Raw genomic sequence first — 18,369 nt, 5'->3', positions numbered from 1 at the left:
ATACCTAAAGTTGAGAGCACATACCACCAGACTCAAGGACAGCTTCTGCACCGCTGTTATCAGACTCTTGAACAGATCTCTTGTATCATAAGGATGAACTCTTGATCTCTCAATCTACCTTGTTGTAACCCTTGCACTTTATTTGTCTGCCTGCACTGCACTTTCTCTGTCACTGTAACACTATACTTTGCATTCTGTTATTTTTTTCTTTTTGTACTACCTTAATGTACTTGTGATCTGTCTGGATGGCATGTAAACAAAAGCTTTTCACTGTCTCTCGGTACGTGTGACAATAATAAGCCAATTACCCCTTTAGATCCAAAGTGGAGACTTCACATTCACCCACACTGAACACCACTTGATGTACTTTTGCCCTTCTATTACTGCGATCAATCCCTTGCAATTTGACACTTCTATCTATGCTGCTTACAGTGCCACCTACCCAACTTTGTATCATCTGTGGGCTTGGATCAGTAGTTTTCTATCCCATCACCTCGGTCTCTGAAAGTATTGGTTTTTAAGATATCTTTATTAGTCACATGTACATCGAACACACACCGTGAAATAAATCTTTTGCGTGGAGTGTTCTGGGGCAGCCCGCAAGTGTCGCCACATTTCCGGCGCCAACATAGCATGCTCACAACTTCCTAACCCATACATCTTTGGAATGTGGGAGGAAACCAGAGCACCTGGAGGAAACCCACGCAGACACGAGGAGAACGTACAAACTCCTTACCGACAGTGGCCGGAATTGAACCCGGGTCGCTGGCGCTGTAAAGCGTTACGCTAATCGCTACATTACCGTGCCTGCCCCTTAGCACAGACCCTAGCAATTCAGGAGCCTGCCCGCCACCCCCAACTCTGTACTCTGCCACTGTTGAGATAATGATCTGACAAGTCAGCAGCCTTGCAACACATTCCCGATAGTGGTGATTCAGCTCTTAAAGCCTCCTACTTAGGACATTTGTTACATTCCAGGAAAGTGCTTTAGAGCTCAAGTCCGTCTCTGAGAAATAATTCTTTCATCGTGTGTGGGATCAGGTGTAGAAGGTGTTTGAGAGAGTAAATGGCCAGTATCAAGCAAACACAGACTGGAGGCCAAATAAGGGTTTGGGTAGTTTATGTGCACAGGGCAAGAAAGATAAAGAAACTTGCATTTTGGCAGTGGGTTTCTAAACCTCAGAACGTACTGTGTACAGTTCTGTTTGTCACACTAGGAGGGACGTGATTGCACCAGGGGTCGGGGGGTTGGTAAATTGGTTTATTATTGTCACATGTACCAAGGTACAGTGAAAAGCTTTGTTTTGCATGCAGTCCATACAGATCATTTCATTACAACAGTGCACTGAGGCAGTACAAGGGAAAAGCAATAACTGAATGTAGAATATAATGTTACAGTCACAGAGAAAGTGCAGTGCACGTAGATAATACAGTGCAAGGTCATGACGAGGTAGATTGTGAGGTCAAGAGTCCATCTTATCGTACTAGGGAACCATTCAATAGTCCTAAGTGGGATAGAAGCTGTGCTTGATCCTGGTGGTACGTGCCTTCAGGCTTTTATATCTTCTCCCTGTTGGGGTGGGGAGGAGAGAGAATGTCTGGGGTGGGTGGGGTCTTTGATTATGTTGGCTGCTTCACCGAGGCAGCAAGCAGTGTAGACAGAGTCCACAGAGGGGAGGCTGGTTTCCGTGATATGCTGAGCAGTGTCCATAACTCTCTGCAGTTTCTTGCGGTCCTGGGCAGAGCAGTTGCCGTACCAAGCCGGGATGCATCCAGATAGGATGCTCTCTATGGTGCATCGATAAAAAAAAAATTGGTGGGGGTCAAAGTGGACATGCCAAATTTCTTTAGCTTCCTGAGGAAGTAGAGGCACTGGTGAGCTTTCTTGGCCATGGCATCTCCGTGGTTGGACCAGGACAGGCTATTGCTGATGTTCACTCCTAGGAACTTGAAGCTTTCAACCCTCTTGACCTCAGCACCGTTGATGTAAACAGGAGCATGTACACTGCCCGCCTTCCTGAAGTCAGTGACCAAGTCTTCTGTTTTGCTTTTTCTGTGGGGGATGAGGGTGCAGAACAAATTCACAGGATGTTGCCTGGGATGGAGCATTTCGGTTATGACACTGAATAGGCTGCTGTTTTTTTTTCTTGGAGCAGAGAAGCAGAGGAAACCTAACAGAGGTATACAGTATTATGAGGTTCATAGATTAGGAAGATGGTAGGAAACTTTCTGCTATTGCTGAGGTGTCTAAAACAAGAGGGCGTAGGCTTACGATAAGGTGTAAGAGATTGAGAGAGGAGCTAAGAGGAACCTTTTCACCTGGAGGGTGGTTGGAATCTGGAACGCACTGGGTGGTAAAGGCAGATCGCCAACATTTACAACATTGGAGGTGTACAAAATATTAAGAGGAATAGATAGAGTGGACAGCGAGCGCCTCTTTCCCAGGACACCAATGCTCAATACAAGAGGGCATGGCTTTAAAGTAATGGACGGGAAGTTCAGGGGAGATATCAGAGGAAGGTTTTTTACCCAAAGAGTGGTTGGGGCATGGAATGCACTGCCTGGGGCGGTGGTGGAGGCAGGTACATTGGTCAAATTCAAGAGGTTACTAGATAAGCATATGGAGGAATTTAAAATAGAGGGATATGTGGGAGGAAGGGGTTAGATAGTCTTAGGTGAGGTTTAAAGGTTGGCACAACATTGTGGGCCGAAGGGCCTGTATTGTGCTGTACTGTTCTATGACTATGATTTAAGAAGAGCAGTGGAATCACCAAGGCTATGGACCAAGTGCTGGCAAGCAGGATTAGTATCGATGGGTGGGCATGGATGTGATGGGCCGAAGGGCCTGTTTCTGTGCTGTATGACTCTGTGACATCACAAAGCTCTTCTAAGTCAAAGCGTGTTTACTCCGCCTCTGTAGGATTGAGGTAACCAGTTGTAGGCAGCGTGATACCAGAAGCAGTGTGAGGATCATCAGGTATTTTCTTTGAATTATGCTGTTTGAAGGACAAATAATGAGACCACCAGAGGAACGGCATTAGGGTAAGCTATTTGCACCCAGATATTGGCTGCCATCCCAGGTGAAAGTAAAACACACATCGTCCATTCCATGGAGCTGAGGATCTAAAACCCCACCTTCATTCATTGCATTATGAGGAGAGACTAAGGGAGCTAGGGCTTTACTCTTTGGAGAGAACGAGGATGAGAGGAGACATGATGGAGGTGTACAAAATATTAAGAGGAATAGATAGAGTGGACAGGCAGCGCCTCTTTCCCAGAGCACCAATGCTCAATACAAGAGGGCATGGCTTTAAAGTAATGGGCGGGAAGTTCAAGGGGGATATCACAGGAAGGTTTTTTACCCAGAGAGTGGTTGGAGCATGGAATGCGCTGCCTGGGGCGGTGGTGGAGGCAGGTACATTGGTCAAATTCAAGAGGTTACTAGATAAGTATATGGAGGAATTTAAAATAGAGGGATATGTGGGAGGAAGGTGTTAGATAGTCTTAGGCGAGGCTTAAAGGTCGGCACAACATTGTGGGCCGAAGGGCCTGTATTGTGCTGTACTGTTCTATGCTCTATGTTCTATTCCACGAGCATCACTCCCACCTCCAACTCCCAGGTCAATATTTACTCAGTCAGTATAAGACTGCAGGTGCTGGAGTCTGGGACAAAAAGACAGAATTCTGAAAGAACTCAGCAGATCGAGCAGCATCGGTAGAAGGAAATGGTGCATGTTGACTTCAGGTGGAGACCCTGCAACTGGACTGAGGTGCAAGAGGAAAGATTGTCGGTATGTAGCGGAACAAGAGGGGTGGGGCAGAGGCTGGCAGATGATAGGTGGAACCAGATGAGGGTATTGGGATTGGTTTATTATTGTCACTTGTACCGAGGTCCAGTGAAAAACTTGTCTTGCAAACCAATCGTACAGGTCAATTCATTACACAGTGCAGTTACATTGAGTTAGTACAGAGTGCATTGAAGTAGTACAGGTAAAAACAATAACAGTACAGAGTAAAGTGTCACAGCTACAGAGAAAGTGCAGCGCAATAAAGTGCAAGGTCACAACAAGGTAGATCATGAGGTCAGAGTCCATCTCATTGTATAAAGGAACCGTTCAATAGTCTTATCACAGTGGGATAGAAGCTGTCCTTGAGCCTGGTGGTACATGCCCTCAGGCTCCTGTATCTTCTACCGATGGAAGAGGAGAGAAGGGAGAATGACCCAGGTGGGTGGGGTCTCTAATTATGCCGGCTGCTTTGCCAAGACACCGAGAGGCAGTGAGAGGTAGAATGTTGAGCAGATGGAGGGGGTGGGGGGGGGGGGACCAAAGGGTGAAGAAAACTGAGTGGACAGTGAGTGGGTGTTGGAGCAGAACACCTGGGGAAAGTTCAACGTTCATGCATGTGGGTTATCAGCTGCTGAAGATGAGATGTTGTTCTTCCAATTTGTATTTGGCAAACAAGTTTCTGTTTGTGCACAAAAGTTGGTTGCTGTGCCTGTTTTGTTCTGGCAGTGACTGCACTATAAATAAAGGCTTGTGAAAGAAAGGCCTGTCCTCAGTGCTCAGAAGCACCTGGCTATGGCTCCCTCACCAGAGAGCTCCACTCCTCCCCCAGGGTTAATGAGTAGAGGGGACGTGGCTGCCGTTAGCAAATTGCAAGCTGACTCGTCACCGGTCTGCGTGAACTTTGGTTGGATTAGTCCAACTGCCCAGCGGAGGTTGTGGCGACATGAGAGACTGCAGATGTTGTAACCTGCAGCGAAAGAACACAAACCGCTGGAGGAACTTGGTGAGGTCAGGAGGCACCTGTGGAGGCAAAGGGATGGTCGACGTTATAGGGTCCTGATCCCAACCCCAAACGTTGACCATTCTTTTGCCTCCACGGATGCTGCCTGACCCGCTGAATTTCTCCAACGGTTTTTGCTGTGATCCGCGGTGCTGATTTTCAGGGTTGCATTGGTGACCAGTTGTCTGGCAATGCAAGTCCCCACCACCTCCCCTCCGCCCAAGGTCCTGTGTAGATCCTGACCTGACCCCGACTCTTCAGGACTCTGAACCAAGGGCCAGGTGACCGTCCCTTCTGGAGATTTAACCACAAGCTCAGGGGTGGACCCCTCAGGCCTCAGTGCCCTGCTACTTCCCTCTGTGTTCAAACACCGGCACGGCTGCTCCCCAGCACCTATCTGCACTGCAGCTGCTGTGTCTTTGGCTAATTCTAGAGAGGCAGTGGCTGCTTTTTCCTCACCCCTCTCTGTAGCTGGGCCCAAGAGAGGGCAAAGCGGGCAGGGAGATGGACGTTTGAATCCACAGCCGTGGACCCAGCTGGCTGTGGGACAGGAGCAGGCAGGTCAAAATGGACTGCCTGTTATGAGGACCAGTTTCCCTGCTCTATGACTCTATGAATGTACGTTGGTAACCCACGGACAGCTGAGCTGTACTCGGTCTGGAGTCGGAGACTGAGGAAGGGACCGTAGCCGGGAGAAACCAGCACAGATGGAGTAAAATCTGTTTCCTTCTAAGAACTACCAGCTTGCCTTTCCTCTGGGCATGTGTCATCTACATTGCAAGTATCTCCAAGCTTGCTGTGCGACCCAGCCCACACGCTCCTGCCATGGTTCAGTGGATCACATCGCTCCTTGTGTTATCCTACTATGCGTGCAAGCTTGCAGGACTGACTGCGCTGCACAAAAGTGGTGAAAGGTGCTGATAAGTGCGAGTCTTTCTTTATTGTTTGCTCTCTCTGGTTCACATGCTGCATCTGCAGATATCCTAACCGACGAATGGGAACACAGCCTGCCTGTTCTCCTCCCACTCCTGTTATTTTTCTCTTGCTGTGAGGAAACTGGATGGGCAGCTCCTGTTCCCCACCCTGTGACATCAAGTTCCTGTGGTGGTAAGTTGTTGCTCTAGGCTTGTGACTTGCTGCTCTCAGTCAGTAACTCTCAGCAGTCTACGTCTCACTTCAATGGTACAAGGTTGTGCATTTTAAGTGGCCGTTTCATAGTTCTCTTAAGTACAGAAGATTAAGGGCATTCTACTTTTAAGATGATTAAAATACTTGACGAGATAAAGAGGGAATATTTATTTCCTTGGGCATTGAGCATAACCTTAAAGTTAGGTCATTCATCGAGCATGTTGGGGGCGGGCTGCTTTGCCAACATACTGCAAGGTATGTAAATGAGAAGTTGCCATCCCCCCCCTCATACAAATTCAGGACCCAGTGTCCTTTTAGATGGGCAAAAGGATCAGCATGGATATGGTGGGGCGGAAGGGCCTGTTTCTGAGCTGTATGGCACCCGACTCACTTCCCGTGTAGTTTTCCCGATCCCACTCAGATCCAATCCCAATCCAGGTCCAGGTTGAGTAACGCCTAGTCGGGAAGTCAGAGGACAGTCACAGTGACCAGGATCCCGGGACGTACTGACAGGGGAGGTGGTGGAAGTGGGTACGATAGTGACGTCTAAGAGACATTTAGACAGGCAGGTGAACACGTAGGGGTTGGAAGGATATGGATCGTATGCAGGCAGGTGGGGTTAGTTTAATTTGGCATTGTGGGTCAAAGGGCCTGTTCCTCTGCTGTCGTGTTCAACTTAAATTAGAAAGAAAACTAAGTAAACTATTCAAATGAAGTAGTTGACAAGTTGGACGGCAACCTAATGACTTCCAGACTTGTTTAACATTCTGTTCTTTCTAATTTGCCTCCCCCTTTATCATTATTCTGCTCCTCTTGTGTTTATGTAGTGGTCACTGATTCTCCAAACAGTTCTGAGTTCATGGGAGCCAGCCAGCCTCTGGTATCTGCCCTCCCACCTCAACCAGCTGTCCGTGTACTGTGGATGGGGTGGACATGTGCAGTTGAGCTGCTTGCTTTTCTCGCCATCCCCCTCACACACAAACAGCATCCATTCAGTGGCTGGCAGCAGGGACTTGGGGTCTCTGTTAAACTCCCATGCATTTACTTATTTGACTGTGGGAGGGTTCATACAATCTCAGTGCATTCCAGCAGTGACCAGAAGGGTGGTTTGTATAGAGTTAAGGGCAGAAAATACTGGAGCTACTCAGCAGATCAGGCAGCACCTGTGGAGAGAGAAGTGGCGCCAAAGTTTCCGAACCAAGTGTGACCGGACATGCTGAGTATTTCCAGCAGTTTCTTTTTATTTTGGGTTTCAAGCATCAGGAGTATTTTGTACTGTTCCGTTGGTTGATGCAGTTTAACTTCTGCAACTGGGGCAGCACAGTGGTGCAGCTCGTAGAGCTGCTGCCTCACTGCTCCAGCAAACCAGCTTCAACCCTGACCTGTCTGTGTGGAGTTTGCACGTCCTCCCTGTGACTGTGCAGGTTTCCTTCTGCTGCTCCGGTTTCCTCCCATGGTTGGTGGGTTAATTGGCCGCTGTAAACTGCCCCCAGTGTGTAGGTGAGGGGTAGGATCCGGAGGGAGCTGAGGGGGAGGTGGGGTGAATGAAATGGGATTAACGCAAATGAGTGCCTGATAGTCAGCACGGACTCAGTGGACCGAATGGCCTGATTCTGTGCTGTGTTACTCTTTGACTGCACAGTTAATGAAGGGTGGTGCAGGTGTGGAGGGGGACTCTCTCCCTTGTGTTTGGATCTCTGCATGGCCTCGCCCCTCTCTGTCCCTGCAGCCTCCAGCCCTTGAACCCTCCAGGTGCTCCAGCGTGACCCAGCTACCTTCACTCGATTGCCGGCAGCTGTGCCTCCAGCTCTGGAGTTCCTTCCCTCACCCTCTCTACTCCCTGCTCTCCTTTCTCGAGCCCTGCTTTTGGTCAACCATTCTCGTGACCATTCCTGTGGCGCCCTTTTGCCATTTTATCTCCCAAAGTAATTCACAGCCATTGAACTATTTCTGAAGCATGGCCCCTCTTGTAATACAGGAAAGGTGGTAGAAATCTCCCACAAACAGTGACGTGACTGTGAAGATCGTGAGGCTTGACTTTATTTCTCCCCCCTCAAGTCCCTTGGGATGTTTAGCCAGATGAAAGGTGCCGTTTGAATGCACATTGTTGGCATGAACTGTATCATCGGGGTTGGGGGGAGGGGGGTGGGCGCGGAATGTACTGGAGGCTATCTGGGCAGTGTCAGCAAAGAGGAAGGAAACACACAGCAGAACGAGGAGCCACTGGACAGACCAGGCAGTTCTGTCTGGCCTCACACAGGCAGGGGCAGACCACACTCATTCAAAGTTCCGTGCTAAATCTATTATCCGAAAAAAAAAACACTGAGCACAGACCAACTTCTTCCACAATACCACCGCCCCCATCCCCAACTGCTGTTTGTTTCAAACTATTTAATTCCACTCTTAGTTAGGCAAGCTTTCAGATCGATCAGGGTCTGTCAATGAAGAGCAAGCTGTGATCACTGGACTGTGACCCATTTGGCAGCCAGTGTACCCGACTGTACTTTGTCTCAAAGTGTGGAAGTTTGAATGTGTGTCGGCTTTAGCAGCTAATTATCCTGTCTTCCCTCTGCCTTCAGATTTTATGAGGTACGTTCCAGATTTCTTTAATTTATGATGCCACTGCAGTGCCCCTCTGAAGAACTGTTTAGTGTCAATTATCTAAGGCTCCCTCACTGATGCTGCCTTTTAATCTTTTGCAATGGTTGTAAAGCACAAAGATGCTTAACTAGAGCTCTCAGCCAATGGCAGCCTACAGATGGGTTAGGGAGAGCAAGGAATTGTTTCCTGCTCACTACGTGTTGTCACCGGAAGTGTGTATGTGGCGCGGACAGAGATTGTGTCCACTGGCATGCTGTCTGTAGCTTCATTTTTAAAAAAAAGTGTGGACTGGGATCCAAAGACTGTCGCTATACCACACTGGGATTGTGCTAGAGTAGGTGGGATTCCAAGCCAGACTGTGATACACACTAGGACTGTATACTGGGATTGTGCTGGAGTAGATGGGATTCCAAGCCAATTCTGTGATCCACACTAGGACCGTATACTGGGATTGTGCTGGAGTAGATGAGGTCCCATCTCAAACCAGTCTCTGACCCACACTATTGTGCTGGAGTAGGTAGGGTCCATCTCTGGCAGGTCTCTGATCCAAGCTATTGAACTGGAGTAGATGGAATGCAGAGCTTGTTTCTGACTTGGACTCTTTGCTGACAATGTTGGGACTGGGTGTACTGTAGCCACATTTGCACATTTGCTCCTGATGGAGAAAGGGGTGGGTTCGGAAGTTGTGGGGAGGTCACAAAGAGCTTTACAGCTTGTAAGAAACAATTATTTTAAATGGAACAAGACTACAATGGAATAAGTGGGTGGCACGGTAGCGTAGCGGTTAGCGCGACGCTATTACAGTGCCAGCGATCGGGGTTCGATTCCCATTGCTGTCTGAAAGGAGTTTGTACGTTCTCCTGTGTCTGTGTGGATTTCCTCCGGGTGCTCCGATTTCCTGCCACATTACAAAGACATACGGGTAGGTTAATTAGGGTTTAAAATGGGCGGCGCGGACTCGTTGGGCCGGAAGGGCCTGTTACCACGCTGTAAATAAAACTTAGAACTTAAAATGTTGAGTGCAAAGGGATCTCTGAGTCTTATTATGTGAAGCACAAAAAGTTGACATGCAGGAACAGCAAGTAATTAAGAAGACTTATGGAATGTTTGCCTTCGTTGTAAGAGGTCTGGAATATGAAAGTAGAGAAACAGACTGAAAGCTGGAGAAACTCGGTGGGTCAGACAGTTTGGGTGGAGGGAAATGGACAGTCCAGTTTCGGATAAACTGCTCCCCCGTCTCTCTCTCTCTCCTCCTGATCTACCAGGTTCCTCCCACTCCCACCCCAGTGCCCCCCCATCACCCCGTTTGTTTCCCCTCCTCCACCTGCTCCATGTGCCCGTCACCCCTCCCACTGGGTCTCCTCCCCCTACCGTCCCCATCTGCCCATCCCACCCTTATTTGGTTCCATGCTCCACCTTCCTCTCCTGTCAGGTTCCATCACCTGAAGCCCCCGTCACCTCCACCGATCACTTCCTGTCGCTATTTCCAATCTTCCCTCCTCCGTCTGCCTATCACGCCCCCCTCACCTGGATCCACCTATTGCTTACTCCACATCTTCCTCTTCACCCCTTTATACTGCTCAACACCGCTCTCTCCAGCTGAAGGGTAGTGACCAAAAACGTTGACTGTCCATTTCCCTCCACGGATGCTGCCTGACATGCTGAGTTCCTCCCAGCTTCTTGCTTGCTCCAGATTCCAGCCTCTTGTGTCTCTATAAAAGTAGAGAAGTTTTGATGCAACTTTACAGGGTATCTGGAGCATTGTCTACACTTTGGTCCCCATAGTGAAAGAGGGATGTGCTTGTGTTAGAGGCGGTGAAGAGAAACTTCATGAGGTTGACTCTTGGCATGAAGGGGTTGACATATGAAGAATGGTGGAGCGCGTTGGGCTTCTACTTATTGGTGTCTGGAAGACTAAAAGGTGATTATATTGAAACATATGAGATTCTGAGGGGGATTGACGGGCAACTTGTTTCCCCTAGTCAGAGTACATAGAACTAAAAGGCATTATTTTAGAATGAGGGATTGTCATTTCAGACCAAGATGGGGAGGAATTTCTTCTCTCAGAAGGCCAAGAATCTGTGGAGTTCTCTACCCCAGAGAGCTGTGGAGGTGGAGTCACTGAATATATAAAAGACGCAGATGGACAGGCACTGCCAAGTACAAGGGAGAGGAGGTTTTGTGGAGAGGCCGAGATCTTGTCAAATGGTGGCCTACTCCTGCTCCTGTTTCTTGAGTTGTTTTTAAACATGGATGATGCCGTTGTGACCAGGAGCCAGTGTCAGTCGCTGTCGGACTCCGGGCCTGTGCACTAACATTGTGCTGAAATGGCTGGGATCCTGAATGTGTCACCCACCAGCACCGGGCCTGTGTGCTGGGATTGCGCCAGAGTGACTGGGATCCCGGGGCCTGTACTCTCCTGCCCTTGACCTAGGATTATGCTGCAGTGTCATAGAATTGTACAGTACAGAAATGGGCACCACCTTCATTCCAACCTTTATACCCATCCACACTAATTTCACTTGCTCACCTTAGGTCAGTATCCCTCTATGCCTTGTCTATTTAAGTGCCTGTCTAAATGTCTCTTAAATGTACTTCATGTGATTCTAAACATTCTTGTGCTTTTATTGAATCTTAGCATTCTGTGCAACAGCTGAGAAAGCTGTAAGGCAGTCTATAGACACTGTAGTTAATAATTTATGCGTTGGGCATTAACATATCAGATGACCTGCCCTGGGCTCAGCACGTAGATGTAATTACAGGGAAGGCGTGCCAGTGTCTTTACTTTCTGAGGAGGTGAAGGGGTTCGGCTTCTCACCGAACATTCTAACAAACTTTCTACAGATGTACTGTTGAAAGTATCCTGACTGGTTGCATCGTGATCTGCTACGGCAATTTGAATGCGCAGGAACATAAAAAGCTGTAGAGAGTATTGGATTCAGCCCAATACATCACGGGCTCATCCTTCCCATTCCTCCACCATCGGGAGTATCTACATGAGGCGCTGCCTCAAGAAGGTAACATTCATCATCAAAGATCCCCACCATCCAGGCCGCGCCATCTTCTCGCAGTAACCGTCGAGCCAGAGGTACAGAAGCCTGAAGTCCCACACCACCAGGTTTAAGAACAGCTACTTCCCTTCAACCATTCGGTTCTTAAACCAAGCAGCACAACCCTAATCACTACAGTTTAGCAACACTATGATCCTTTGATCACTTTGCACTGAAATAGACTTGTTTTTGTTTGACCTAATTGTATTCTTTCTTGTAAACATTGTGTATAACTTATTTATGTTTTTCTTGTGAATGCTGCTTCTGAGATGCTGCTACAAGTAAGTTTTTCATTGCACCTGTGCATACGTGTACTTGTGCATGTGATAATATATTCGACTTTGACTTGTGACGTTGAGGAAAGTTGAATATAATTAAACCTAGTCAATGTGGTTTTATGAAAGGCAAATCACCTTTGACAAATTTGTTCGAATTCTTTGCGGATGTAACAGGGAGAGTTGGCAAAGGGGAACCTGTGGATCCAGTGTGTTTAGATGTCCAAAAGGCATTTGACAAGGTGCTGCACGGGAGGCTGGTGCATGAATAAAAAGCCCATGCTATCGGAGGACGTGTTAGAATGGATTGAAAACTGGCTGTCTCCTAGGAAACAGAGTTGGAATAAATGGGTCCTTTTCAGACTGGAAGGAGGTAACTAATGGAGTTCTTGGCCCACAGTTGTTCACTTCATTAATGACCTGGAGGAAGGAACAGTATGTGAGGTTTCCAAATTGGCTGATGATAGGAAAATAGGTGGAAGGGCATGTCATGATAAGGATACTGTGATTCTGCAAAGGGATATCGATAGAGTGAGTAAGTGGGCTAAAGACTGGGAAATGGAGTTTAATGTGGAGAAGTGTGAAGTCATAAGAGAAATCGAAAGGCAGATTATTATCTAAGTGGAGAGTAACTGCTAGTGGGTGAAGTACAGAGGGACTTAAGTCTTCTACTGCATGAATCACAAAAGCTAGCAGGCAGGTCCAACAAGTAGTTAAGAAGGCAAACTTTATTTTGGCCTTCATTGCAGAGTGGTTGGATTTTAAAAATAGGGAGGCTTTGTTGCAATTATACAGGATGTTGGTGAGGCCTCACCAGGAATACCGTGTACTGTTTTGGTCCCCTTACTGAAAAAACAGCATGGGAGGCAGTACAGAGGACATTCACCAGGCTAATTCCTGGGATGAGGTGGTTGTCCCGCCAAGAGAGGCTAAATAGTTTGGGCTTGTATTCCTCGGAGTTTAGAAGAATGAGGGGTGACCGTATTTGAGCATATGAGGTAGTAAGGGGCTTGACAGGGGTAGGTGCTGGAATGTTTTCACTGGCAGGAGAGCCTCGAACAAGGGGACATAACTACAAGATGGGGGGCTGGTTGTTTAAAACCGAGGTACATAGAAACTTCTTCTTGCAGAGGGTGGTGAATCTCTGGAATTCTCTTCCCCGGCAGAAGCTGAATCACTAGAAGTACTTAAAGCGGAGGTGGATAAGTCTTTGATAGGTGGAATGGAGGGGTATGGAGAAATGGCACGGAATAGGAGTTGAGGCCACCATAAATCAGTCATGATCGTATTAAATAGTGGGGCAGGTTTGAGGGGCCAAGTGGCCTATGCCTGCTCCTATTTTCTTGAGTGTCATAAAATCCTTGTAATTTTCCGTTGACGATGCTGTTCTGGATCAGGGGCAGACACGTGCATGGACTGCCTGTCTTCGGTGCAAGAGCGCAGTCCGCCAATCAAAAGTCCACAGCAGCAACTCTGCAGAGAATGGGAAGTGGCAGATTAGATTCTCATAACTGCCCATCTGGCCTCACCTTGTGCAACATCTCAGCAGGTGGCCTCCCGAAACACTTTGCAGCAAATTACCTAGTTCTGAAGTGTGGTTACTGTTGTAATGTTCAAAACAGTTTGCACACAGCAAGCTCCCACAAAAGGCAACGTGCTAACACCGGGTAAATTTTACTTTAACTGACTCTGGTTGTGGGATGAATGGATGGCAACAGAGCTGAGAGAACTCCCCTATTCTTCTTTGAGAACTGTTGGGGCTCCGTTTTAAAACTTCTGTACATGCTATTGGTTTATTATTATTGTCCTGTGTTCCAAGATACAGTGAAACATGTTTGTTCATGTGCCATCCAGGCAGATTTTGCCATGCATAAGTACACTGAGGTAGTAAAAAGAAAACAGAATGCAGAATATAGTGTTGCAGTCACAGAGAAAGTGCAGTGCAGATAAACAGATAAAGTGCAAGGTAGATTGGGAGATCAAGAAATTTTTAGCACGTGAGAGGTCCTTTGATGCGTGTGATAACAGTGGGGTAGAAGCTGTCCTTGAACCTGGCGGTATGTGCTTTCATGCTTTTGTATCTTCCGGGAGGCGGGAAGAAGAGGGAATGACCGGGGTGGGAGGGGTCTTTGATTATGTTGGCTGTTTTCCTGAGCAGTGGGAAGTGTAGACACAGTCACTGGAGGGAAGGCTGGTTTGTGTAATGTGAAACACTTCCTCGGTGCTGGCACTTAAGGGGTGTTGGCCTGAATATTTGTGCTCGGACTTGAGCCTGTGACTTTCTGACTCAGAGGCGAGAGTGACTATCCTCGGAACCAGGAAGGTTGCCAGTTCTCCAGCCAGTGCGATTGGCATGGAGCAAGAGCTTGAGAAGCCTGATCCATCATCCAGGGATCCATATGATGTGTTGCCAATGCAGCCTGGGCTCTTCATTCACTTATCTTGTGTGTCGGTGCTGAAATGTATTCACTGCAAGCATCTGTGAGCAGACCAAGACAGCGAGCTCCTGCATTAATCTCATTCACCTATGAGGAACAGTCCTTGCTCTCTTTCAAATACGCCCAGTAAGTAACTCATTTGTCACAAGTTCCTTTTGCTCCGAGCAGAACAAAACTGATTTAGATCTTCATCCAGCAAATCTCCTTTAATCAGTAATCCGACACCCATGAACAGAGACTGCTTGCTGTACGTGATCAGGTTCTACGGCATACTGTGCAGGTGGTGACTTAGTTCCTCTTAAAACTCCAGTGTGAGTTTCAGTTCTTCCTCTGGCTTTTATCACTAGTTCCTGTAATTAGGTCTCTGTCCTGTTTGTGAGCATTTCATGAGAAATCTGCTCACTTGAAGCTGTAATAGCTGTGTTGTCTGTGTGGCTTTCTATTTCCTTCGCTCTTTCACATGCGCTCTTACAAAGATAGGAATAGTCTAAGGGTATGTGTTTTCTGTCTCCTTATTTGAGTATCATCGTGCTTTTGTTGTGTGTAATGTGGAAAGTTTACCTGAGTGTATGTTGTTCTGCCTGTTGGGGTGTAATTGCTGGGGTGAATCTCTGATTCTGTGTGGTGTGTATCCAGTTGGCTGTGTATTCTGTGTGTATCCAGTTGGCTTTTCTGGTTCTGTGAGTATCTGTGTGTTTGGCAAAATGTGGTTTTCATTCTATGTACTGATGACTGTGGTTTTGGTCCTCTGGGCAGCTCTGTATTTTTCTTTTGGACCGCTGTCTGTTTTTTCTATGGTCCATTTTTTTTGGCCCACTCTCCACTTTTTTATTGGTCTGCTGTGTGCTCTCTTTTTGGCGGTCCTCCGCTGTGTGCTTTTTGTCCTGTATGTGTGATTGTTGTGCATCTTCCTCTTGTGCTGTTGAACTCTCTCATCATTAGACAGCACAGATTGTCGTGCAGAACTGCCTCCAGGAATGTGGCCGATGGACGTGGAGATTCTCTGCTCCACACTGGGGTTTGATTCAGTTTTCAGCCAGGGATGTACGTTCTGTGGTGTCATTTAAAGGGATGAAGTAAGGACCAACCTTCCTGCAGCACTTTCACCATTGTGGGATTTCACAGCTCGTGGACTATTTCCTGAAATGTAGTAACTGTTGTAGTGTAGGAAATGTCCGAACAGATGAGCAGAGCAAGATCCAACAACAATAATGACCATATTTTAGTGATGTTGGTTGGGGGATCCTGGAGTCATACAGCACAGAAGCAGGCCATTCAGCCCATCGAGTCCACCCTGACCGTCATCCACCCACTTAAAGCATGGAAACGGGCCCTTCGGCCCAATTGGTCTGTGCCGACCAAGTTTCCCATCTAAGCTAGTCCCACCTGTCGGTGTTTGGCCAATATCCCTCTAAATCTCTCCTATCCATGTACCTGTCCAAGTACCTTTTAAAGATTGTTAATGTACCTGCAATACATTACAGGTAAGCGAATGGGGGTTTGGAAATGATGCAAGCCAGCTGTGATTAGCCAGAGGTCACGTGCCACAATCCTACATTAATTCCATTTTGTTTTTTATTCTCCTCACATTCTCATCAACTCCCCCTGCATTCTACCACTCACCTACACACTTGGGGCGATTTATAGTGGCCGGTTAACCTACCAACCCGCACGTCTCTGCAATGTGGGAGGAAACTGGAGCATCTGATAACCCACGCGGTCACAGGGAGAACGTGCAAGCTCCACACACAGACAGCGCCGGAGGTCAGGATCGAACCCGGGTCTCTGGCACTGCGAGGCAGCAGCACTACCAGCTGCACCACTGCGGCTCTGGAAATGACTGCCTTCAAAGAGCTTCCCCTCCCATGCAGCAAAAAGCCATGTTCTTGAAATTTTCTGCAGGAGTTCCGATGTGCTCGTTCTGGGAGCTGAGTGAGTCAGAGGATTTTTGGAAAGGGAGCAAGGCAAACAGCTGGCTAGTCCTTGGGAGAAGCGAACAAGGGTTTGGAAATGATGTAAAACAGCTGCGATTAGCCAGAGGCCAGTCACCCTTGGAGGCCCCATTCGAGGGGGGCACTCAAACTTGGCTGCATTTCCTTGGAAAGACTAACAGAAATAACACAAAAGAAATCAATACTTCCCAGCATCAAGCAGACGGCTTACCATCTGACAAAAGCTTGCCTATCTGCTGGGGGTGAGGAGGGATTCGGGGGTTGCAAATGTTGGCCAGTGGCATTCAGTCGACAAGTGAGTATTGGTAGCAGGGTTAGACAGGCAGGGAAATGTTAGTGGAGGGGATTAGACGACAGCTGATGGTCAGTGGGTAGATGGACAAGTGGATGTCAGTGCTAAGGTTCGACCTGATAGAAGTGTATAAGATTATGAGAGGCATGGACAGCGTAGATAGTCAAAATCTATTTCTCATGGTTTAAAAAAAACAAGAGGGATGTGTTTCCAGTGAAATTTTAAAGGACATCTGAAGGAAAAGTTTTTTTGCACTGATATCTGGAACTCACTGCCAGAGGAGGAGGTGGAATCCAATACAACTACTACGTTTAGGAAACATTTGGGCAGGCATGTAAATGTGCAAGGCATAAAACGCTGCAGACCTAATGCAGGCAAATGGGATTAATGTAAATGGGCAAAAAGAATGGCATGAGCAGTGAGGGTAGAGATGGAGACATCCAGACCCTTCCAAGGTGAGTGGTTACACTGGACGGACTCTGTTAGAAAACGTGGGAGCAGCTGCAGGCTGGAGGGAATTTAACACCGGGTTTCCATGAACCTTTCTGACTCAGACAAGAGTATGTTCCGTTAAACTGGGCTGACACAAGGGTGGGAGGAGCGACTTCGTAAGGTCCGAGATTGCCAACTAAGGGTGGATAAATGGGCAGACCAGAGGGGCGAGTGATATTGTACTGGATTCTAGAGAGGCGTGACACTAAGTTCTCTAACACTCACCTGGGGAGGTTCTGAACTCTGCAGGGTGATGGTCAGATTGAACAGAGAGAGGCATGGATCTTTACAGAGCAAATCCCAGATATTAGTGTCTAGATACCCAGGAGTGAACATAGTACACTGCTGGAACAGGCTCTTCCTGTAATTTATCTTTTTCTCGTGAGTGCTGCTTATCTGATGCTCTGTGCCTGTGATGCTGTTGCAAGTTTTTCATTGCACCTGTGCACACATGGACTTGTGCACGTGACAATAAACTCGACTTTGAGTTTGATATTCTGCCCGCGAAGTCTGTGTTGACCCTGATGCCAAATTAAACTCTAATTTTTAAACAAACTTAACCTTTTGCCTGGACATGATCCATATCTCTGCATTCCCTGCATATTCCCTCTTCAAAAGCCTCTTGAATGTCCACTATTGTATCTGCTTCCACTACCACTCCTGGCAGCACGTTCCAGGCAGCTACCATCCTCTGTGTTTTTAAAAAAAAACTTGTCCCCACATCCCCTTCAAACTTTCCCCCTCCGACCTTAAAGCTATGCCCGCTAGTATTTGACATTTCTATCCTGGGGAAAAAGATTCTGACAATCTACCCTGTCTATGCCTCTCATAATTTTATAAACCAATATCAGTTCTCAACTCAGCCTCCAGGGCTCCAGACAAAACAATCCAAGTTTGTCCAACTCCTTATAGCTATTACTTTCTAATCCAGGCAGCATCCTGGTAGACCTCTTCTGCACCCTCTCCAAAGCTTCCTCATCCTTCCTATAAAGATCAGCGGGGAGGTGGAGAATGCTTGGGAGACTTATCCAGCCTCTGACACCTCCCATTCCCCAGGATCCTGGTGTTCCTGGATTGGGTAGCATTTTCTCTGAAGAGTTTTTTAATCTGCTGCCTCGTTGGTTGAGTAAGGCTGCTCCATAAAATCATTTAGCAGGAGAAGCTTCAAGTGCAGACTTGTTGCTGAGATTTGAACAAGATGGATATGGATTGGAAACTGGATGAGGTTTGTGTGAAAATACAGCATGAGGTATTAGCTTCTCTGAAGGCCTCTGGCCTCGTGCCCAGTAAGAAGGAGAGTCTTATTATACACGTTGCTTTTCACAACCCTGGGTCTGTGTCCAGGTGTTTTAC

The 18,369-nt window shown here is 47.4% G+C and overlaps 1 protein-coding gene across 6 annotated transcripts in view; it reads left to right on the top strand.

Moving 5' to 3' along the window:
- Positions 1-18,369, top strand: part of mgat1b (alpha-1,3-mannosyl-glycoprotein 2-beta-N-acetylglucosaminyltransferase b) — a 43,853-nt gene that overhangs the window by 11,221 nt on the left and 14,263 nt on the right. Inside the window, exon 1 of one of the 6 annotated variants that reach the window (XM_052043950.1) lies at positions 4,131-4,226. The exons of 1 other annotated variant lie outside the window; for it this stretch is intronic. The gene's annotated coding sequence lies outside the window, so the exon portion shown is untranslated. Of the gene's footprint in view, positions 1-4,130; positions 4,227-5,768; positions 5,896-8,346; positions 8,506-11,933; positions 12,216-14,024; positions 14,407-18,369 lie in introns of those variants that run through there. 4 more of the 6 variants (XM_052043947.1, XM_052043946.1, XM_052043949.1 and 1 more) reach the window with 4 other exon arrangements.

Source organism: Pristis pectinata, chromosome 34 (genome assembly GCF_009764475.1).
Source record: "Pristis pectinata isolate sPriPec2 chromosome 34, sPriPec2.1.pri, whole genome shotgun sequence".
In the NCBI taxonomy this organism is placed as follows: domain Eukaryota; kingdom Metazoa; phylum Chordata; class Chondrichthyes; order Rhinopristiformes; family Pristidae; genus Pristis; species Pristis pectinata.
The sequence above is the reverse complement of the archived record's forward strand: the minus strand, read 5'-3'. Positions and strand labels throughout refer to the sequence as shown.